The sequence below is a fragment of the Cervus canadensis genome, chromosome 4 (genome assembly GCF_019320065.1).
Source record: "Cervus canadensis isolate Bull #8, Minnesota chromosome 4, ASM1932006v1, whole genome shotgun sequence".
Lineage (NCBI taxonomy): Eukaryota > Metazoa > Chordata > Mammalia > Artiodactyla > Cervidae > Cervus > Cervus canadensis.
In genome coordinates, this window is record NC_057389.1 from 100,458,920 (window position 1) to 100,475,404 (window position 16,485).

A 16,485-nucleotide genomic window follows, 5' to 3' on the forward strand; every position below is an offset into this window, starting at 1 on the left:
CCCAATCAACTGTAGCTCGCCAGGCTCCTCTGTCCTTGGGATTTCCCCAGAGTGGGTTGAATTCTGGAGTGGATTGCCATGTCCTCCACCAAGGGTTCTTCAGAACCTAGGGATTGAGTAGGCATCTCCTACACAGTTGCTGCAATGGGGGAGGATTCTTTAGCACTGAGTCACCCTGGAAGCCCCTTTGAGGGTATACTCCATTTCATCTTGACTAGGAATGTTTGTCCGATTCTCATCAGATTTGCAAACAGGTCCTACCTCTAGAGCTTAATTTAGTGCTGACCATGTTCCAAGTACATGGAGCCAATAAGCAGAGTGTTTAAAGGAAAAAAAAAAAAAAAAAAGCTCTCACAATCCAAGGAGGGTGAATGAGGATATTCAAATAAAATATGACAGAATATGTCAGAACGTGACAGATGCTATGAAGAAAACAAAGCCAGGCATAAAAGAGAGAGTGGTAGGAGGTGCTACTTTTTCCCAAGTGCTCAGGAAAGACAAGAAATTGAGATGATGTTTGAACACTTTCCTCCAGAAAGAAGGATAAGGAGCCAGTATGATGTCAGGAGAACTGTGAGCCTGCTAGAGGGAGCTGCAAAGACCCTGAGGAAGATGCTTGTTCCACGTGTTCAAATGAAAACAAGGAAACCAGTGGGGCAGAGGAATGATCAAGAGGGGGAATGGTTAGAGATGGTGTCAGGGATGCTGAGGAGCAAGGTGGCCTCCCTGCTACAGTTGACACTTCAGCACATAGAGAATCCCTCTTCCATGTGGTTCCTTGCACCTTATGAATTTAGTTGTAAAACCATCCTATGAATGATATCAGATACCCTACTTAGTCCCATCTGTTGAGTGAATTCTGACCTCTGTATTGTAAGTCATCTTAATATATGAGTCCAGGTGCCTCCACTTTAAGAACCATTTTCCCCTCACAAGGCAGGGCACACACACACTCACACACACACTCACAATCATGCCTTTCTGGTTTGTGTTACTACCATCACTGGCTACCCAGATCCACCCTCCTTAGGCTATAAGAGGTTACAGATTGGCTGGTCAGATCAAATTATTATTCTCTGAAAGAATATGTAACTTTTACCCAGAAATTCCCGTTTATAAACTTCCCAAGAAACAATAAACTTGGAGTTCACTTTTGGTATGGACAATTTCTGCTCAGTATTTAGAAAAGAATGAGAAGTATGACAGTGAAAGAAAGAGAGAGACATGAAATGGACATTTGGACATTAAGGGAAAGAAATATCCAATAAACTCAAATGACCCCAGAGACAATGGAATAAAGAAACATTCCCCTGCTTCATCAATATTCCAGCTCCAGTGATATCTCCTTGATACCCAGAAAAAAATAATAAAGAAAAATATATTTCTGCCAAGGACATAAACAATGATGTAGATATGACTGGAAAGATCTTGCAGTGTGAATATCCTAAGAGGAAAATAAAACTTTGGGACATAAAGTACCAATTTAAAATCAGAAATAGACAAAATACAGCAGAAGTTGGACATGTTTTATATGAAGCATATGAAACAGTAGAAGGTTTCTTTTCCTTAAGGATTTTCCCTATTTGTTACCTCCTGTTCATAACTAAGATTCTTATACTTACTTTCTAATTTTACTGGAAGCATTTTATGCCTTCTATTCCTACAAAAGAGATTTGCCTGGTGGCTCAGAGAGCAAAGAATCCATTTGTCAGTGCAGGAAACAAAGGTTTGATCCCTGGGGTGGGAAGCTCCCTTGGAGAAGGAACTGGCTACCCACTCCAATATTCTTGCCTGGGAAATCCCACTGACAGAGGAGCCAGGTGGGCTACAGTCCATGGGGTCGCAAGAGTTGGACACAACTTATTGATGAAACCACCACAACCATGCCATCTGAGATTCCAATATTACCATTTTTTTAAATATTTTTTTATATTGTAGCAGTTTTTGCCATACATTGACATGAATCAGCCATGGATTTACATGTGTTTCGCATCCCAATACCCCCCCACCTCCCTCCCCACCCCATCCCTCTGGGTCTTCCCAGTGCACCAGGCCCGAGCACTTGTCTCATGCATCCAACCTGGGCTGGCGATCTGTTTCACCCTTGATAATATACATGTTTCAATGCTGTTCTCTCAGAACATCCCACCCTCACCTCCTCCCACAGAGTCCAAAAGTCTGTTCTGTACATCTGTGTGTCTTTTTCTGTTTTGGATATAGGGTTATTGTTACCATCTTTCTAAATTCCATATATATGTGTTAGTATACTGTATTGGTATTTATCTTTCTGGCTTACTTCACTCTGTATAATGGGCTCCAGTTTCATCCATCTCATTCGAACTGATTCAAATGAATTCTTTTTAATGGCTGAGTAATATTCCATGATGTATATGTACCACAGCTTCCTTATCCATTCGTCTGCTGGTGGGCATCTAGGTTGCTTCCATGCCCTGGCTATTATAAACAGTGCTGCAATGAACATTGGGGTGCTCGTGTCTCTTCAGATCTGGTTTCCTCGGTGTGTATGCCAGAAGTGGGCGTGCTGGGTCATATGGCAGTTCTATTTCCAGTTTTTTAAGGAATCTCCACACTGTTCTCCATAGCAGCTGTACTAGTTTGCATTCCCACTAACAGTATAAGAGGGTTCCCTTTTCTCCACACACTCTCCAGCATTTATATGGACACCTTATCTTTGACAAACGAGGCAAGGATATACAATGGAAAAAAGACAACCTCTTTAACAAGTGGTGCTGGGAAAACTGGTCAACCACTTGTAAAAGAATGAAACTAGAACACTTTCTAACACCATACACAAAAATAAACTCAAAATGGATTAAAGCTCTAAATGTAAGACCAGAAACTATGAAACTCCTAGAGGAGGACAGAGGCAAACCACTCTCCGACATAAATCACAGCAGGATCCTCTATGACCCACCTCCCAGAATATTGGAAATAAAAGCAAAACTAAACAAATGGGACCTAATGAAACTTAAAAGCTTTTGCACAGCAAAGGAAACTATAAACAAGGTGAAAAGACAGAATGGGAGAAAATAATAGCAAATGAAGAAACAGACAAAGGATTAATCTCAAAAATATACAAGCAACTCCTGCAGCTCAATTCCAGAAAAATAAATGACCTAATCAAAAAATGGGCCAAAGACCTAAACAGACATTTCTTCATAGAAGACATACAGATGGCTAACAAACACATAGAAAGATGCTCAGCATCACTCATTATTAGAGAAAGGCAAATCAAAACCACAATGAGGTACCATCTCACGCTGGTCAGAATGGCTGCTATCCAAAAATCTACAAGCAATATTACCATTAAATTGTCAACCTTGACGCTTGCATTTTCAAGTGCAAGGTTCACTTTAGTTTTAGATTGTACATAAGTACATTAATATTAGGAAAACCAGAAAATAACTACAATGACCTCTGGCCTCTGGGCTATAACAGATCTGTCCTCAGGTGACCTCAAGCTCACGTACTTGGCTTCCATCCTCTCCGATGCTCTCCTGCAGTGTCTGTAGAGCTCTCAGACTCACCTGCCTGCAGATTTTATCACTTCTTCCCTGTAGAAGTCAAAATACCTCCCTAAATGATTACTGATGAAGACAGAATTTTGTCCCCAAACAAGAACACAGGAAGTGGTAAAATCAATCATTGGTTGCCAGACAGATGTAGAACTTCAAAAGCAAGAACCAGGTCCTCACCAACCAAAGTGGCAGAGGCTGAGGGACTACAGCAGAGAAGATATTTGGAGCTTCCTGTGTCAGCTCATTAGACATGTTTCCTCTGGTTACTCCAACCTTTAACTACATGATTTCCCTTGGGGACACTTCTGGACAGAATTTTTTTTTTTTTCTAGTGGTTCTTTGCTCCTAAAACATGCATTGTAAGTTAGGTGAATTCATTTTTTTATCACTCCTTCCCCTTTAATTATCTTGCTTTCAAAGCCCTAAGATTCCCAGCATGTCATCACGTCCCTGGGTACAAAATTTTCTTTAAACTGTAACATTGAGGATTTATCTTGAGTAGGTCCCTCTGATCTTTAAGACTTTGATTTGTGGCAGGGACTGAACCACTGAAATCTCCTCTTCAAAAAGGGGGATAACTTTGCCCCTTTAGTATAAAACCATGGTTATTGTACTCCCTGGATCCATGACAGTTTCTCCAGGCCAATTAGAAATTTCCCAGTTATATCAGAAGTCAAGAGCTATCCTTTAGTCCCTCATTACTAAATGTGTGTAATTATAAGAGAGATATTTATATGTTGATATGCACCATAAACTCTCATAGCATATTATGTGTGTGTGTGGGATGTGCTCAGTCTTGTCCAAATCTTTGTAACCCCATGGACTGTAGCCCTCCAGGCTTCACTGTGCTTGGGATTTCCCAGACAAGAATACTGGAGTGGGTTGCCATATCCTTCTCCAGGGGATCTTCCTGACCCAGCAATGGAACCCATGGCTTTTATGTCTCCTGCATTGCCAGGCGGGTTCTTTACCACTAGGTCTACTATATATATATATATATATATATATATATATATATATATATATATATATATATAAAAAATGTGTGTGTGTGTGCCACAGCCTACATGGGTGCTTGGGAACCTAGCTATGAGTCACAGCAGAGGTCAGACATGAAGCAGTGTCTAAGCAGGGCCATAGCACATATCACTGGTGCTTACATAGGCTTCACATCAGAAGCAACACCAATCACTGATGATGGCTTGATGCCACAGCCCACACCCCTATCCATGCCAGAAATCTATGCATGTCTCGAGGCCCTTGTCTTGCAGCCCAATACCATGGCAAGTAAAGCAGCCCCACTGTAGGGACAAAAGAACTCCAGACCCAAAGATGCTTCTGAGCAGGGAACGGTCAACCACTGATGGTGCTTACACAGGCAGCACATCAGAGGCAGTCTGCATCTCAAGCTCTGCCCAGGCCAACAGGTTCCTTGCCCCACCCCATCTAGAGGGCCACACACTAACACTTCTTGCTCCAGCACTGCTCCCCTCTGGGTCAACAGTGCTGGGACAGAAGTGGGGGAGCACACACTTAGGGGGAACAAGGTCAGCTCATATGTGACCCTCAGGGCTTCTGCTCTAGCAACTTGGGACCTGCCTCCCTCCCATTAGGCCAGTAATGGCCACTAAGCTAGAGGAAGCCATATCTCATACCTGGCTCAAGCCCTAAACCCTCCATACCTCTTAGCCAGATGACTGCAACCAGTAAACCCTAAAGAAAGGCATGAATTGTGATAACATCAGATCCAGCTCTTCCAACAAAGCCACTGGGCACACATCAATGGTATATGACTGTTCTCACAGAAAGACACCACTTCAAGCCTGCAAGAGTTAACTGTGGCACATAATTTCAGATAAACAGACAAAGGTTAGTAAAACGAAAAGACAGAGGAACTTGTCCCAACTGAAATAGCAAGAAATCATGCCTAAAAATCAGCAAATGAAAGAGAAACAAACAGTTTACCAGATTTGGAATCAATGCATTAGTAAAGATGATACAAAGCTCCATTTTCTCAAGCTAAAATGATTTGAGGAATCTTCCAAAAGGAGTTTTACTTTCAGTATGCACCCTGTGCATTGTGTTAATAAGTGGAAGACCATAAAATATTTAATTCTGTGAAAAGAAGGACTTATGAGCACAGAGATAATTTTAACAGGGAACTGTAAAATAAAAACTAGTTAGAACTGAACACTACAACAAATGAAATGAGCAGGAACTAGAAGTAATTAATAGTATACCCGGTGATACAGAAGAATGCATGTTAACTGAAATATAGAATCATAGAGATGACTCATCAGAAAAGAAAGCAACAAATGAAAAATGAGAATAGTTTGAGGGATGTTTGACTACATTAAGAACACCAACACTGGCATAATTGGAGTGTCCAGGAAGGAAAAGAGAAAAAGAGAAGGTAGTCAAAATGTATTTGATAAACTTATGTCTAAAAACTTTCCAAACCTGAATAAAAAAGCAAATTCAGGTGTAAGAAGCAAAAAGCATCCCCCCAAAATGACAGCAACAAGACCTATATGAAGATGCAGCAATTTAAACCATGAAGTTAAAGATATGGGTTTCTAAAGGCAGCAAAAGTAAAACAGTGTCATATAAGATGGAAACATATCAGTTTATCGTTTTATTTATTTATTTTTTTTTTCCAGAATCTGTGCATGATAGAACAGAGAGGCATGATATGTTTAAAGTGTGGCGAGGGAAAAACCTGCAAACTAGGGCATTTTACCCAGTAAGATTATCATTTAGAATTGAAGGAGAGAGAAAGAACTTTTCAGACAAGCACAGACTAATAGAATTTATCAATTCTAAACCTACTCTACATGGGAATGATATAGTACCTTCTCTAAGAAGGAAAGGAAAAGGCATAACAAGTGGTAAGAAACTATAAGAAAGAGAATATCCTGCTAGTAAAGGCAAACATGTAGAAAGGCTGAGGATCCAATCACTTAAGCTAGTATGAAAATTTAATCGATAAAAAAATTCTAAAATCAAATATAACTAAAATAAGAATGAGAGGATAAATAGGGAGGGGTCAAATATGGCTACAAAGACACAAAATTAGCGCAGGGAGTTAAAATGTAGTGTTATTGGTATGTAAACGAACTTAAAGGACAACTTGTTTTTAAAAATAGACATTGTTGTAGATCCTCATATAAAGACACTTTCTTTACCATACATCAAAAATCTACACTAGGTAAACAAAAACTAGAGAAAAAGTAACACAAGCATATCACTAAATAAAATCATTAAATCATAAGAGAAGAAACACAAAGGAATAAGGAAAACAAAGAACTACAAAACAGAAAACAAGTTAACAAATTGGCAATAAGTAATACCTACCAAAATCCTCTTTAGCAGCCAGTAGATTAAATGCTCTCCTAAAGAGCCAGCTTAAAACTAAATACTATAAAAAATAGCATCAGGGCATCCAGCCCCATTATTTTCTGACAAGTAGAAGGGGAAAAGTTGAAAGCAGTGACAGATTCCTCTTCTTGGTCTCCAAAATCACTGTGGACGGTGACTGCAGCCATGGAACCAGAAGATGATTGCTTCTTGGCAGGAAACCAATGATAAACCTAGACAGTGTGTTGAAAAGCAGAGACATTACTCTGCCAACAAAGGTCCATATAGTCAAGGCTATGGTCTTCCCAGTGGTCACATGTGGTTGTGAGAGCCGGGCCGTAGAGAAGGCAGAAGGTGGGATAATTGATGCCTTTGAACTGTGGTACTGGAGAAGACTCCTGATAGTCCCTTGGACAACAAAGAGATCAAACCAGTCAGCCTTAAGGGAGATCAACCCTGAATATTCACTGGAAAGACTGATGCTGAAGCTGAAGTTTCAGTATTTTGATCACCTGATGCAAACAGATGACTCATTGGAAAAGTCCCTGCTGCTGGGAAAGATTGAGGTAAGGAGAAGAAGGCATCAGAGGATGACATGGCTGGATGGCATCACCAATGCAATGAACATGAACTTCAGCAAACTCCAGGAGATGGTGAGGGACAGGCAGGCCTGACCTGCTGCAATCCATGGAGTCACAAACGGTTGGACATGACTGGGCAACTGAACAACAACAGGCTAAATGCTTTAATAAAAGGACATTACTCCTAATAAATTCTTCATAAATCTATGATACTCCATCAAAGAAATGGAATTTCCAAACATTTTTGATCCAAAGGTGGGAAAATGGTGGAGTAGGAAAAAATTTAAAAATGTCTATATATAAGAATAAGGATAAAGCTTAATAAGAGAGTTCCTAAAAGTGTATAAAGATGCTGAATTCAAAGAAGAAAAGAAAAATGGAAATCCCAGGAAATAAGTGCAAGGAGCAAACTTTATTTCACTATGGTCAAAGAACAATTTCTGATTCTAATTCTTTGAGTTATACAATCCAGAGCACTAATATAACTGGCCTTTTATGCTAGGCATTAAATATAATCTCTTTAGAGCCTCTTTTATATCCTGGTTTCTCAGATGGTAAATGAAAGGATTCAGCATGGGTGTGACCACAGTGTACATCCCCGAGGTGATTGTACTTGAATGTGAGGTGTGGGTAGCAGCAGAGCTAAGGAACACTCCTAAAGCTGTAAAATAAAATAGGAAGATAGCCGCGAGGTGAGACACACAGGTAGAAAATGCAAGCTGATGAGATTTTACACATGCAGGAAACTATTTTAGCATAAGAGTAAAGACTATCAGCAAAAGGACCACCACCCACCAGGACAGCTGCAAAATACATCACTATATTATTAAGAAAGTTATCAGAACTATCAAGTTGCACCACCTGATTGAGTTCACGGAAAAAGTGGGGGATTTGCATTTCTGGACAGAAGGACAATCGCAACACCATTAAGCTGAGTAGCAAGGAAAACAAGGCAAGCAGCACCCAGGATATCAGAACCAGCAGTCCACAGAGCCGGGGGCTCATGATGACCATGTGGTGCAGGGGGTGGCAGATGGCCACATGCCAATCATAGGCCATCACTGTCAGGGGAATGTCATCTAATCCTGCAAGCAGTATGTAAAAATACAACTAGATGATACAGCCTTCAGAGGTTATGACTTTGCTCTGGGTCTGAATATTCTGTAGCATCTTTGGGATGGTGGTGGAAGTGAAGCAGGTGTCTACAAAGGACAGGTTTGAGAGGAAGAAGTACGTGGGTGTGTGGATGTGGGAGTCAGAGATAGCGACCAGGATAATGAGCAGGTTTCCAAACACAGTGATCAAGTACATGGAGAGGAAAAGCCCACAGATGAGGGGCTGCAATTCTGGATCCTCTGAGAATCCCAGAAGAAAAAATTCAGAAAATTGTGTATTATTACCTGGTTCCATGTGGTAGAGGTGACTACCAGGAAAAACGAAAATAACATGACTAAAGTTCACACAAATAGGCATAAGTCTCATAGATGAAATAGTAAAATTTCTATTTTGCTGTCAATAAAATACTACTAATATCTTGTGTTTAGAAAAGTTCTGTTTCATCTCTACTTAGGCATTTTTGCCCCACTCTCAGCATATTCCCAAAGAAATATGCATTCTACAGTTGTAATGAGAAATACTTTCATATATTTGTAGAATATATATTGAGTGTCAACCATGTTCAAAACACATATTGCTGTTTAATCACTAAGCCATGTCTTACACTTTTGAGACTGCCCCCCCCGCCCCCAGACTATAGCCGGCCAGGCTCCTCTGTCCATGGGATTTCCCAGGCAAGAATACTGGAGTGAGTTGCCATTTCCTTCTCCAGGGGATCTTCTCAACCCAGGGATCTAATCTGCCTCTTCTGCATTGCCAGGCAGATTCTTTACCACTGAGCCACCTGGGAAGTCCCTCTAAACAAATATAGGTAACAAGTATATGGTGCTAAAAAAAGGAAGTTTTCACAATCCAGTGATGGTGAAAGATGATGTGCAAATAAAATATTATATGTCAAGTGATTACAGTTGGTATGAAGAAAACAAAGCTAGATATAAAAGAGAGTAGTAGGAAGTATTTCCTATACTGCATGTTCAGTTAAGGCCATCAAACAAGGTGATAACTGAACAGATAGTTCAAGAAAGGGAGAGAAGGATCTAGTATGATATCAAGAGAAATATGTGCCTGGTGAGGGAATGGCCACTACAAAGGACCTAAGGAAAATGCTTGTTCCTTGCACTTTATGAATTTAGTTGCAAAAGCATCCTGTGAATTAAAGCATCTCCTATCCTTAGTACATTCTGCTGACTGAATTCTCGGCTCTGTGATTTAGGGCACCTTAATATATGAGTCCAAGTGCCTCTGCTTTAAAAACTGCTCTCAAGGCATAAGCGCCCACACGCACACACACACACACACACACACACACTCCCACCATGTCCTCCTGGGCTATGTTCCTGCCAGGCATCTCTCACCCAGAACCACCCTCCTCACACCAGATACCATTATAACTCAAGCTGATCAGATCAGATCATCTTTCTCCTGCAGAATGTATAAATGGTATCCAGAAATTCCAGTTCACAGACTGCCCATAGACCAATAAACTTGGGGTTCGTTTTTATGATCACTTTCTGCTCTGTACTTAAAGAAATATAAAAATTATGTGTGTGTGTGTGTGAAAGAGAGGCAGGGGGAGAGAGAACAGAGGGAAATGAAATAGACAATAGAGGGTAAAAGATTTAATAAGCTCTAATGGTCCCTGAGACTATGTGATGAATTAAATCTTCATTTGTTTGGCTACATTCCAATTCCGTTTATCTCTTCTTGACACGCAGCAAAAATAATTTTCAAAAAGAAAACTACATGTTTACCTTGACAGAGCAGTTATACTTTTATAATGAAAGAAACCTGATATATTTGACTACCCCAAAAGAAAAATGGGCAAATAAACCAACAAAAATGAATATACAAACAAAAACAGCAACAGCTGAAAATGTTTTATATAAAACAATAGAAGACATTTTCCCTGAACCTTTTCCATTTATTTGACCAGTTTTTTACTGTTCTATAAGGAATGAGGCAAGCTCTTTCCCAGTTTCCTTCTGGGGCATCTTGTGTTTGTTATTCTTGGAGCTTACGCAGTATCATATTTTTAAAATAAATCTGATGAGCATATCCCAATACTATTTCTGGCCTTTGTTCAACATGCAAAGGGTATTTCAAACTGCATTCTGTAAATTCTACAGACACCACGTCAATCCAACCTTTTGCCCTAAAAAAATTTCTTCATAGGATTCATGCCTAGACATTATATTATATAAACAATTATTTCATTGTACTATTACTTCACCATGATAATGCAAAATCCTAATCATCAGTGACTTCAACTGCTCTGGTCATTTTCAGAAAGATATGTGAATACATTTGCACTTATATAAAAACACAGGCTTCCCAGGTGGTGCTAGTGGTAAAGTACCTGCCTGCCAATGCAGGAGGCATGAGACACAGGTTCAATTCCTGGGTCAGGAAGATCCCCTGGAGGACGGCATGCAACCCACTCCAGTATTCTTGCCTGGAGAATCCCGTGAGCAGAGGAGCCTGGTGGGCTACAATCCATAGAGTCATAAAGAGTCAGACACAACTGAAGCAGCTTAGCACACATGTAAGCAAAGAGAAATGTATTTAAATACATCTGAAGTTACAAAATAAAGGGAACTGAAGGAAAAATAATTAAATAAATTAGTTCCAAAGAAACTGTATTTTTAAAAATTGAATGGAGCATCACACACTAACTCAAACAATATTAAAATAGTAATGATTTAATGATAGCCAATGAATTAGTAATTAAATTGGGAAATGCATAAACGTGAATATAATATATAATGTTCCTGAAAATTATGGCACATATTAGATTCTCAGTTATTGCATATTGAATGAATCAGGAATTATGTCTCTATTATAGATTTCATTAAATACATATAAGGTTGTACTTCAGTTTGGGAAGATTAGATTATAGAATAAATCAGAGGGGTAATCTATTCAGTATAAAAACCAATCCTTTTTGGTGAATACCTAGAAAATTATACACTAAAATCCACAAGTGTGCCAAACTATCTTAAAGCAATAAATCCAGCAGAAGATAGATGTATTTAACCAAGCAAAATGAAAAAACATTTTAATGGCAAAACAGTCCCCTAAAGGTCAACTGAGAAACAGCTATTATTAAAAATCATTTCAAAAGTTGATAATGGTAGTATTAAGAGGCATATATTATGTGGGCATATAATAATAAAAATAGACACATCAAAAATGGCTATTCAAGGTATTAATTTTTTATCAAACTCAGTAATAGTTAAGAAAAGAACACTTTTTCACAACCATCAGTCTGGGAAATTACTTAGAGTTGTCACACAGTTTATAGTGATACTCCAAAACAGGGAGCAAAGGTGCACTATCTGTTTGCAGACAGAAATTTAAAATGTTACATTGTTAGGAAAACCGTCTGAACAATGGTACAGATATTAAAAGTCCAGTTCTTTAACTGGAGGCTTCTCAACCTCAGCACTATTGACATTCTCAGGCAGGTTGTTCTGTGTGGTGGGGTCTGTCCTGTCCCTTGCAGGATGCCCAGAGCATCCCTGACCTCCACCCACTGTTCTTGGAGTATAAGACAGATATTTCTACAAGCATTTTTCAGTGTTCCTGAGGAAACAAATTTGCTCCTGCTTAGAACAACAGTTTAAATTTAACAATCTCAAATATTTTTGGAGAAATGATATAATAGGAACTCAAAGAGAAAGATTAGGAAAGACCATCAGCTGTGTGAGTCCCTTATGAAATACTAAACAGCTATTCAAATAATGAACCCATATTGCATTGAATACTAGTTGACGGGAAGAAAGTCCTGGGGTATTATTGACCAATAAGGAAGAGGCAACACAAGTAGAAAAAAAAAAAAAGACTGCACTGAGTCATCAAGAGTATCTGTGATGTGCATAGAATTCTATTCATGCATGTGTACAAAAGTGTATGAATAGGTATGTGTGCCTCATATAGAAAGAAAGGTTTAAAAGAAACCAAGCACATATGGGACAATGTTACTGAGAATAAAACTAGGTTATGTGGTAGTGGTTTTAAAGTAATTGAATGTAACAAGATTGAATGAATATCTGTAAGTTTCATAAATATGTGAATAGTAGTAATTTAATGATAACAACATTAGCCACTAATTCAATGTGAAATTGCCAAAGACTTGGAAATAAAAGAATATAAGAGAAGACATTTTAAAATGCAAGCAGGAAACAGTATTCAAGTTAAATTTTTTTTCTTAAATATACATGGATTCAAATATGTTCATGAAAGACAAAGGTGACATTTAATCAAATGGTTAAAAAAAATGATTTCTACATGGTGTCCAAAGGTAATACAACTTTCAGAAATACATTTAACCAAAAAGATTAAAAGGAACAATAAGGAAGGAGAGAGTAAAAGTTAGAAATATGTTTAATAGGTGGTTGTGTGTGTGTGTGTGTGTGTGTGTGTGTTAAGTTGCTACAGTCATGTCTGACTCTTTGCAACCCTGTGGACCACAGCTCACTAGGCCCCTCTGTCCATGGAATTCTCCAGGAATGAATACTAGAGTGGGTTGCCATGCCCTCCTCCAGGGGATCTTCCAGTCCCAGGGATCTAACCTGTGTCTCTCACCTCTCCTGCACTGGCAGGGGGCTCTTTACCACTATCGTCACCTAGGAAGCTCATAATAGGTGATTAATTAGCACTAAAATATATGTAAGAAAACATTCACTGTCATTTTTTTTAAAACAAGTATAGCCAAGTGAAGAATATTGCAGTGACAGCTCAATTATTTCAATTTAAAAAAATGTAAAAAGCAATGGAGAGAACACCATATGACTGACTGACCACATACATTTTATAAATCATCAAACATTCTCACAAATATATCTATACATGCATAAAATAACTAAATGGCAAGCATTTTGTGGAAAAAAATAAAACCTCCAATTCTTTATGAAAAATGTGAGCAAAGACAGTAATAAAAGCACTCCAACTGCAGTATGCAGAGGGTTCTCACAGACAATTTTTGATTAACAGAATAAATGTTAACACACAGATAAATATATATCATATATATATATGTATGTTTGTGTGTGTGTGCTCAGTCATTCAGTTATGTCCAACCCTTTATATATATGTAAGCATATATAACTATCCAGCAAAGGGCTTTCCCATTGCCCAGTGGGTAAAGAATCTGCCTGCAATGCAGGAGACAGGAAATGTGGCTTTGATCCCTGAGTGGGAGTGCTCCCATGGAGGAGGAAATGGGAACCCACTCCAGTATTCTTGCCTGGAGAATCCCATGGACAAGAGGAGATGGCAGGATACAGTCCATGGGGTTACAAAGAGTCAGACAGGACTGAGTGACTAAGCTTTCCAGCAAAGCGAAGTCACTATCTTTCAAGAATTTTTTAAAATTTGTCTATTTTTAATTGGAGAATAATTGCTTTAAACTACCGTGTTGGCTTCTACCCTACATCAACATGAATCAGCCATGACATACATATGTTAGGAGGGTTATATTTTCAAGAAATTCTTGGTCCAGATCTTACTCATTAATATGGAAACAGTCATATATGACCCATCTTAAAAAAAAAATCCTTACTTCACAGAACATCTGTCCACATCTAATAACCTATTTCTCTACTCTTGTTACTTAGTATGTCATAAGCTTATGTTCAAATTTTACTGGAAACACTTTATGTCTTCCATTCTCTCTTCTAATTGGACTTTCATTTTTATCAATTAATTGGCAACACTGAACTGTACCTTACTGAGGTCAGTGTTTGCTTCTCTTTTGCATGCCTGCTCAGTTGCTCAGTCATGTCTGACTCTTTCTGACCCTAAGAACTGTAGCCCATCAGGCTTCTCTGTCCATGGAATTCTCCAGGGAAGAATCCTGAAGTGGGTTGCATGTCCTCCTCCAGGGAATCTTCCTGACCCAGGGATCAAACCCTTGTGTCTTATGTCTCCTGCATTGACAAGCAGGTTCTTTACCACTAGTGCTGCCTGTGAAGCCCTTGCTCCTCTTTTAGTCCTAAGTCAATACATTTATTTATGAATTAAGGTTTCCCGAGTGGTGCTAGTGATAAAGAATCCACCTGCCAATGAAGGAGATGCAAGAGACTCAGGTTCAATCCCTGGGTTGGGAAGATCCCCTGAAGGAGGAAATGGCAACCCACTCCAGTATTCTTGCCTGAAAAATTCTAAGCACAGAGGAGCCAACAGGCTACAGTCCTTGGGATTGCAAAGAGTCAAACACGACTGAATAACTGAGCATGCACACACAATAATCAGGATAGCAAACTACCACACTAATCTGGTGTCTGAGCTGGGCTGGACTGAATCACAGGTGACCTCAGATAAATGCTCAAGGTTTGCATTGTATTTCTTTCCCACAGTGTTGGGGCTCTCAGACTCACCCAGATGGGAACTGAAAGAAAGGTCTTTGTGTGGAAGTTCAAATGCCTCCTGGAGGGTTGATAATGGAGACTGAAACTCTGTCCCCAAAAGACAGCTGGAGGGAGTGAAGGACTGGTTTCCCAGTCAGACTCAGATCTTCAAAGTGAGAGGGTCAATTCTTAGGCAGGTTGATAAGAAGTCTGGGGGTCCCCAAGGAGAGAGGGGTCTGGAATTCTCAAGGAGGAAAAAAAGACATTTTTTTTTTCCCTCTACATTCCTTAGGACTATACAACAATAATAAATCCTGCTTGAGGACAGTTTCTGGAAAAAACCTTCTAGCTAATCCTGTTATCTTAAAATGTAAATTATAGGAGTGGGTCTAGTAAGGTCTTTACAACCTCCAGACATCCTTTTGATTCGCTGTAATAACTAATTAAAACGTATATAACTCCATTGCTAACACCAGCGAGGGGGCACTCTTTCTGTCCCCTTCTGATGTCTATGTCAGAAGCTTTCTCTATTTCACTTATACTTTAATAAAACTTTATTACACAAAAGCTCTGCACGATCAAGCCTCGTCTCTGGCCCCAGATTGAATTCTTCTCCTCTGGAGGCCAAGAATCCCAGCATCTTTCGTGGTTCAACAATAACCTTTCAAAAGGAAACATGTTCTGTGGTGTCCAAGATTTCTCATGCTGAGGGGACCACAGCAGAGAGATTTTATAGCTCACTTAGCTTCTCATTAGGCATCTTCCTGCTGTAACTCCCATACTCTGTATCTGATTTCCCTGGGGCACAGGAGTCTGGACAAAAAGGAAAATTTTCCTATTCATTCTTTGTTCCTAAGAGACCAGTTTACAAGGCAGGTGAATTCTGTTTTTATTACTCCTTTCCCTTAATTCTCCTGTGTCCAGAGGTCTAAACCATCCCTGCAATTTATCCTAGTCCAAGCTAAAATTTCCTCAAAGTCTAAGGTTAAGAATTCTCACTTGATTAAGTCCCTCAGATCTTCCAAGTTTTCACTAGTAGTGAGTACATAACTCCTAATATTTCTAAAAAATATTTTATGAGTATAAGTTTGTCCTTTCATATTAAACCTTGGGCACTACACTCCTTGGCTCCCTGACATTTTTGTCAGCTCAATTAGGATATTTATGCTTACATCATCCTTTAGTACTTCACTATGAATTTTTTAATTATGAGACGAATTTAGATATTTTTGTACACTGTAACCTAACTTAACACATTAGAGGCACTGTCTGCTTTAATTTTAATATAAGTTCATGCCTGGAAAATTCCATGGATGGAGGAGCCTGGTGGGCTACAGTCCATGGGGTTGCAAAGAGTCGGACACGACTGAGCGACTTCACTTTCATCCTTTCTTTCTTTCTATAGTGTGATGTAGTCTTCTTATATATTAACACTTTATTCTCCATTATAGAAATGACACACAGAGGGCTTTAATGTTCTGCCCAAAGCTATAAACCAAGAAAGGGATGGAGTCTTGATTGGGAGTCTTAATTGCTCAAATGCTT

General features: G+C 39.2%; 1 pseudogene; it reads right to left on the reverse strand.

The window, feature by feature from the left end:
- Window positions 1-7,953: 7,953 nt before the first annotated feature.
- On the reverse strand, window positions 7,954-8,887 carry LOC122439488 (annotated as a pseudogene).
- Window positions 8,888-16,485: the final 7,598 nt, after the last annotated feature.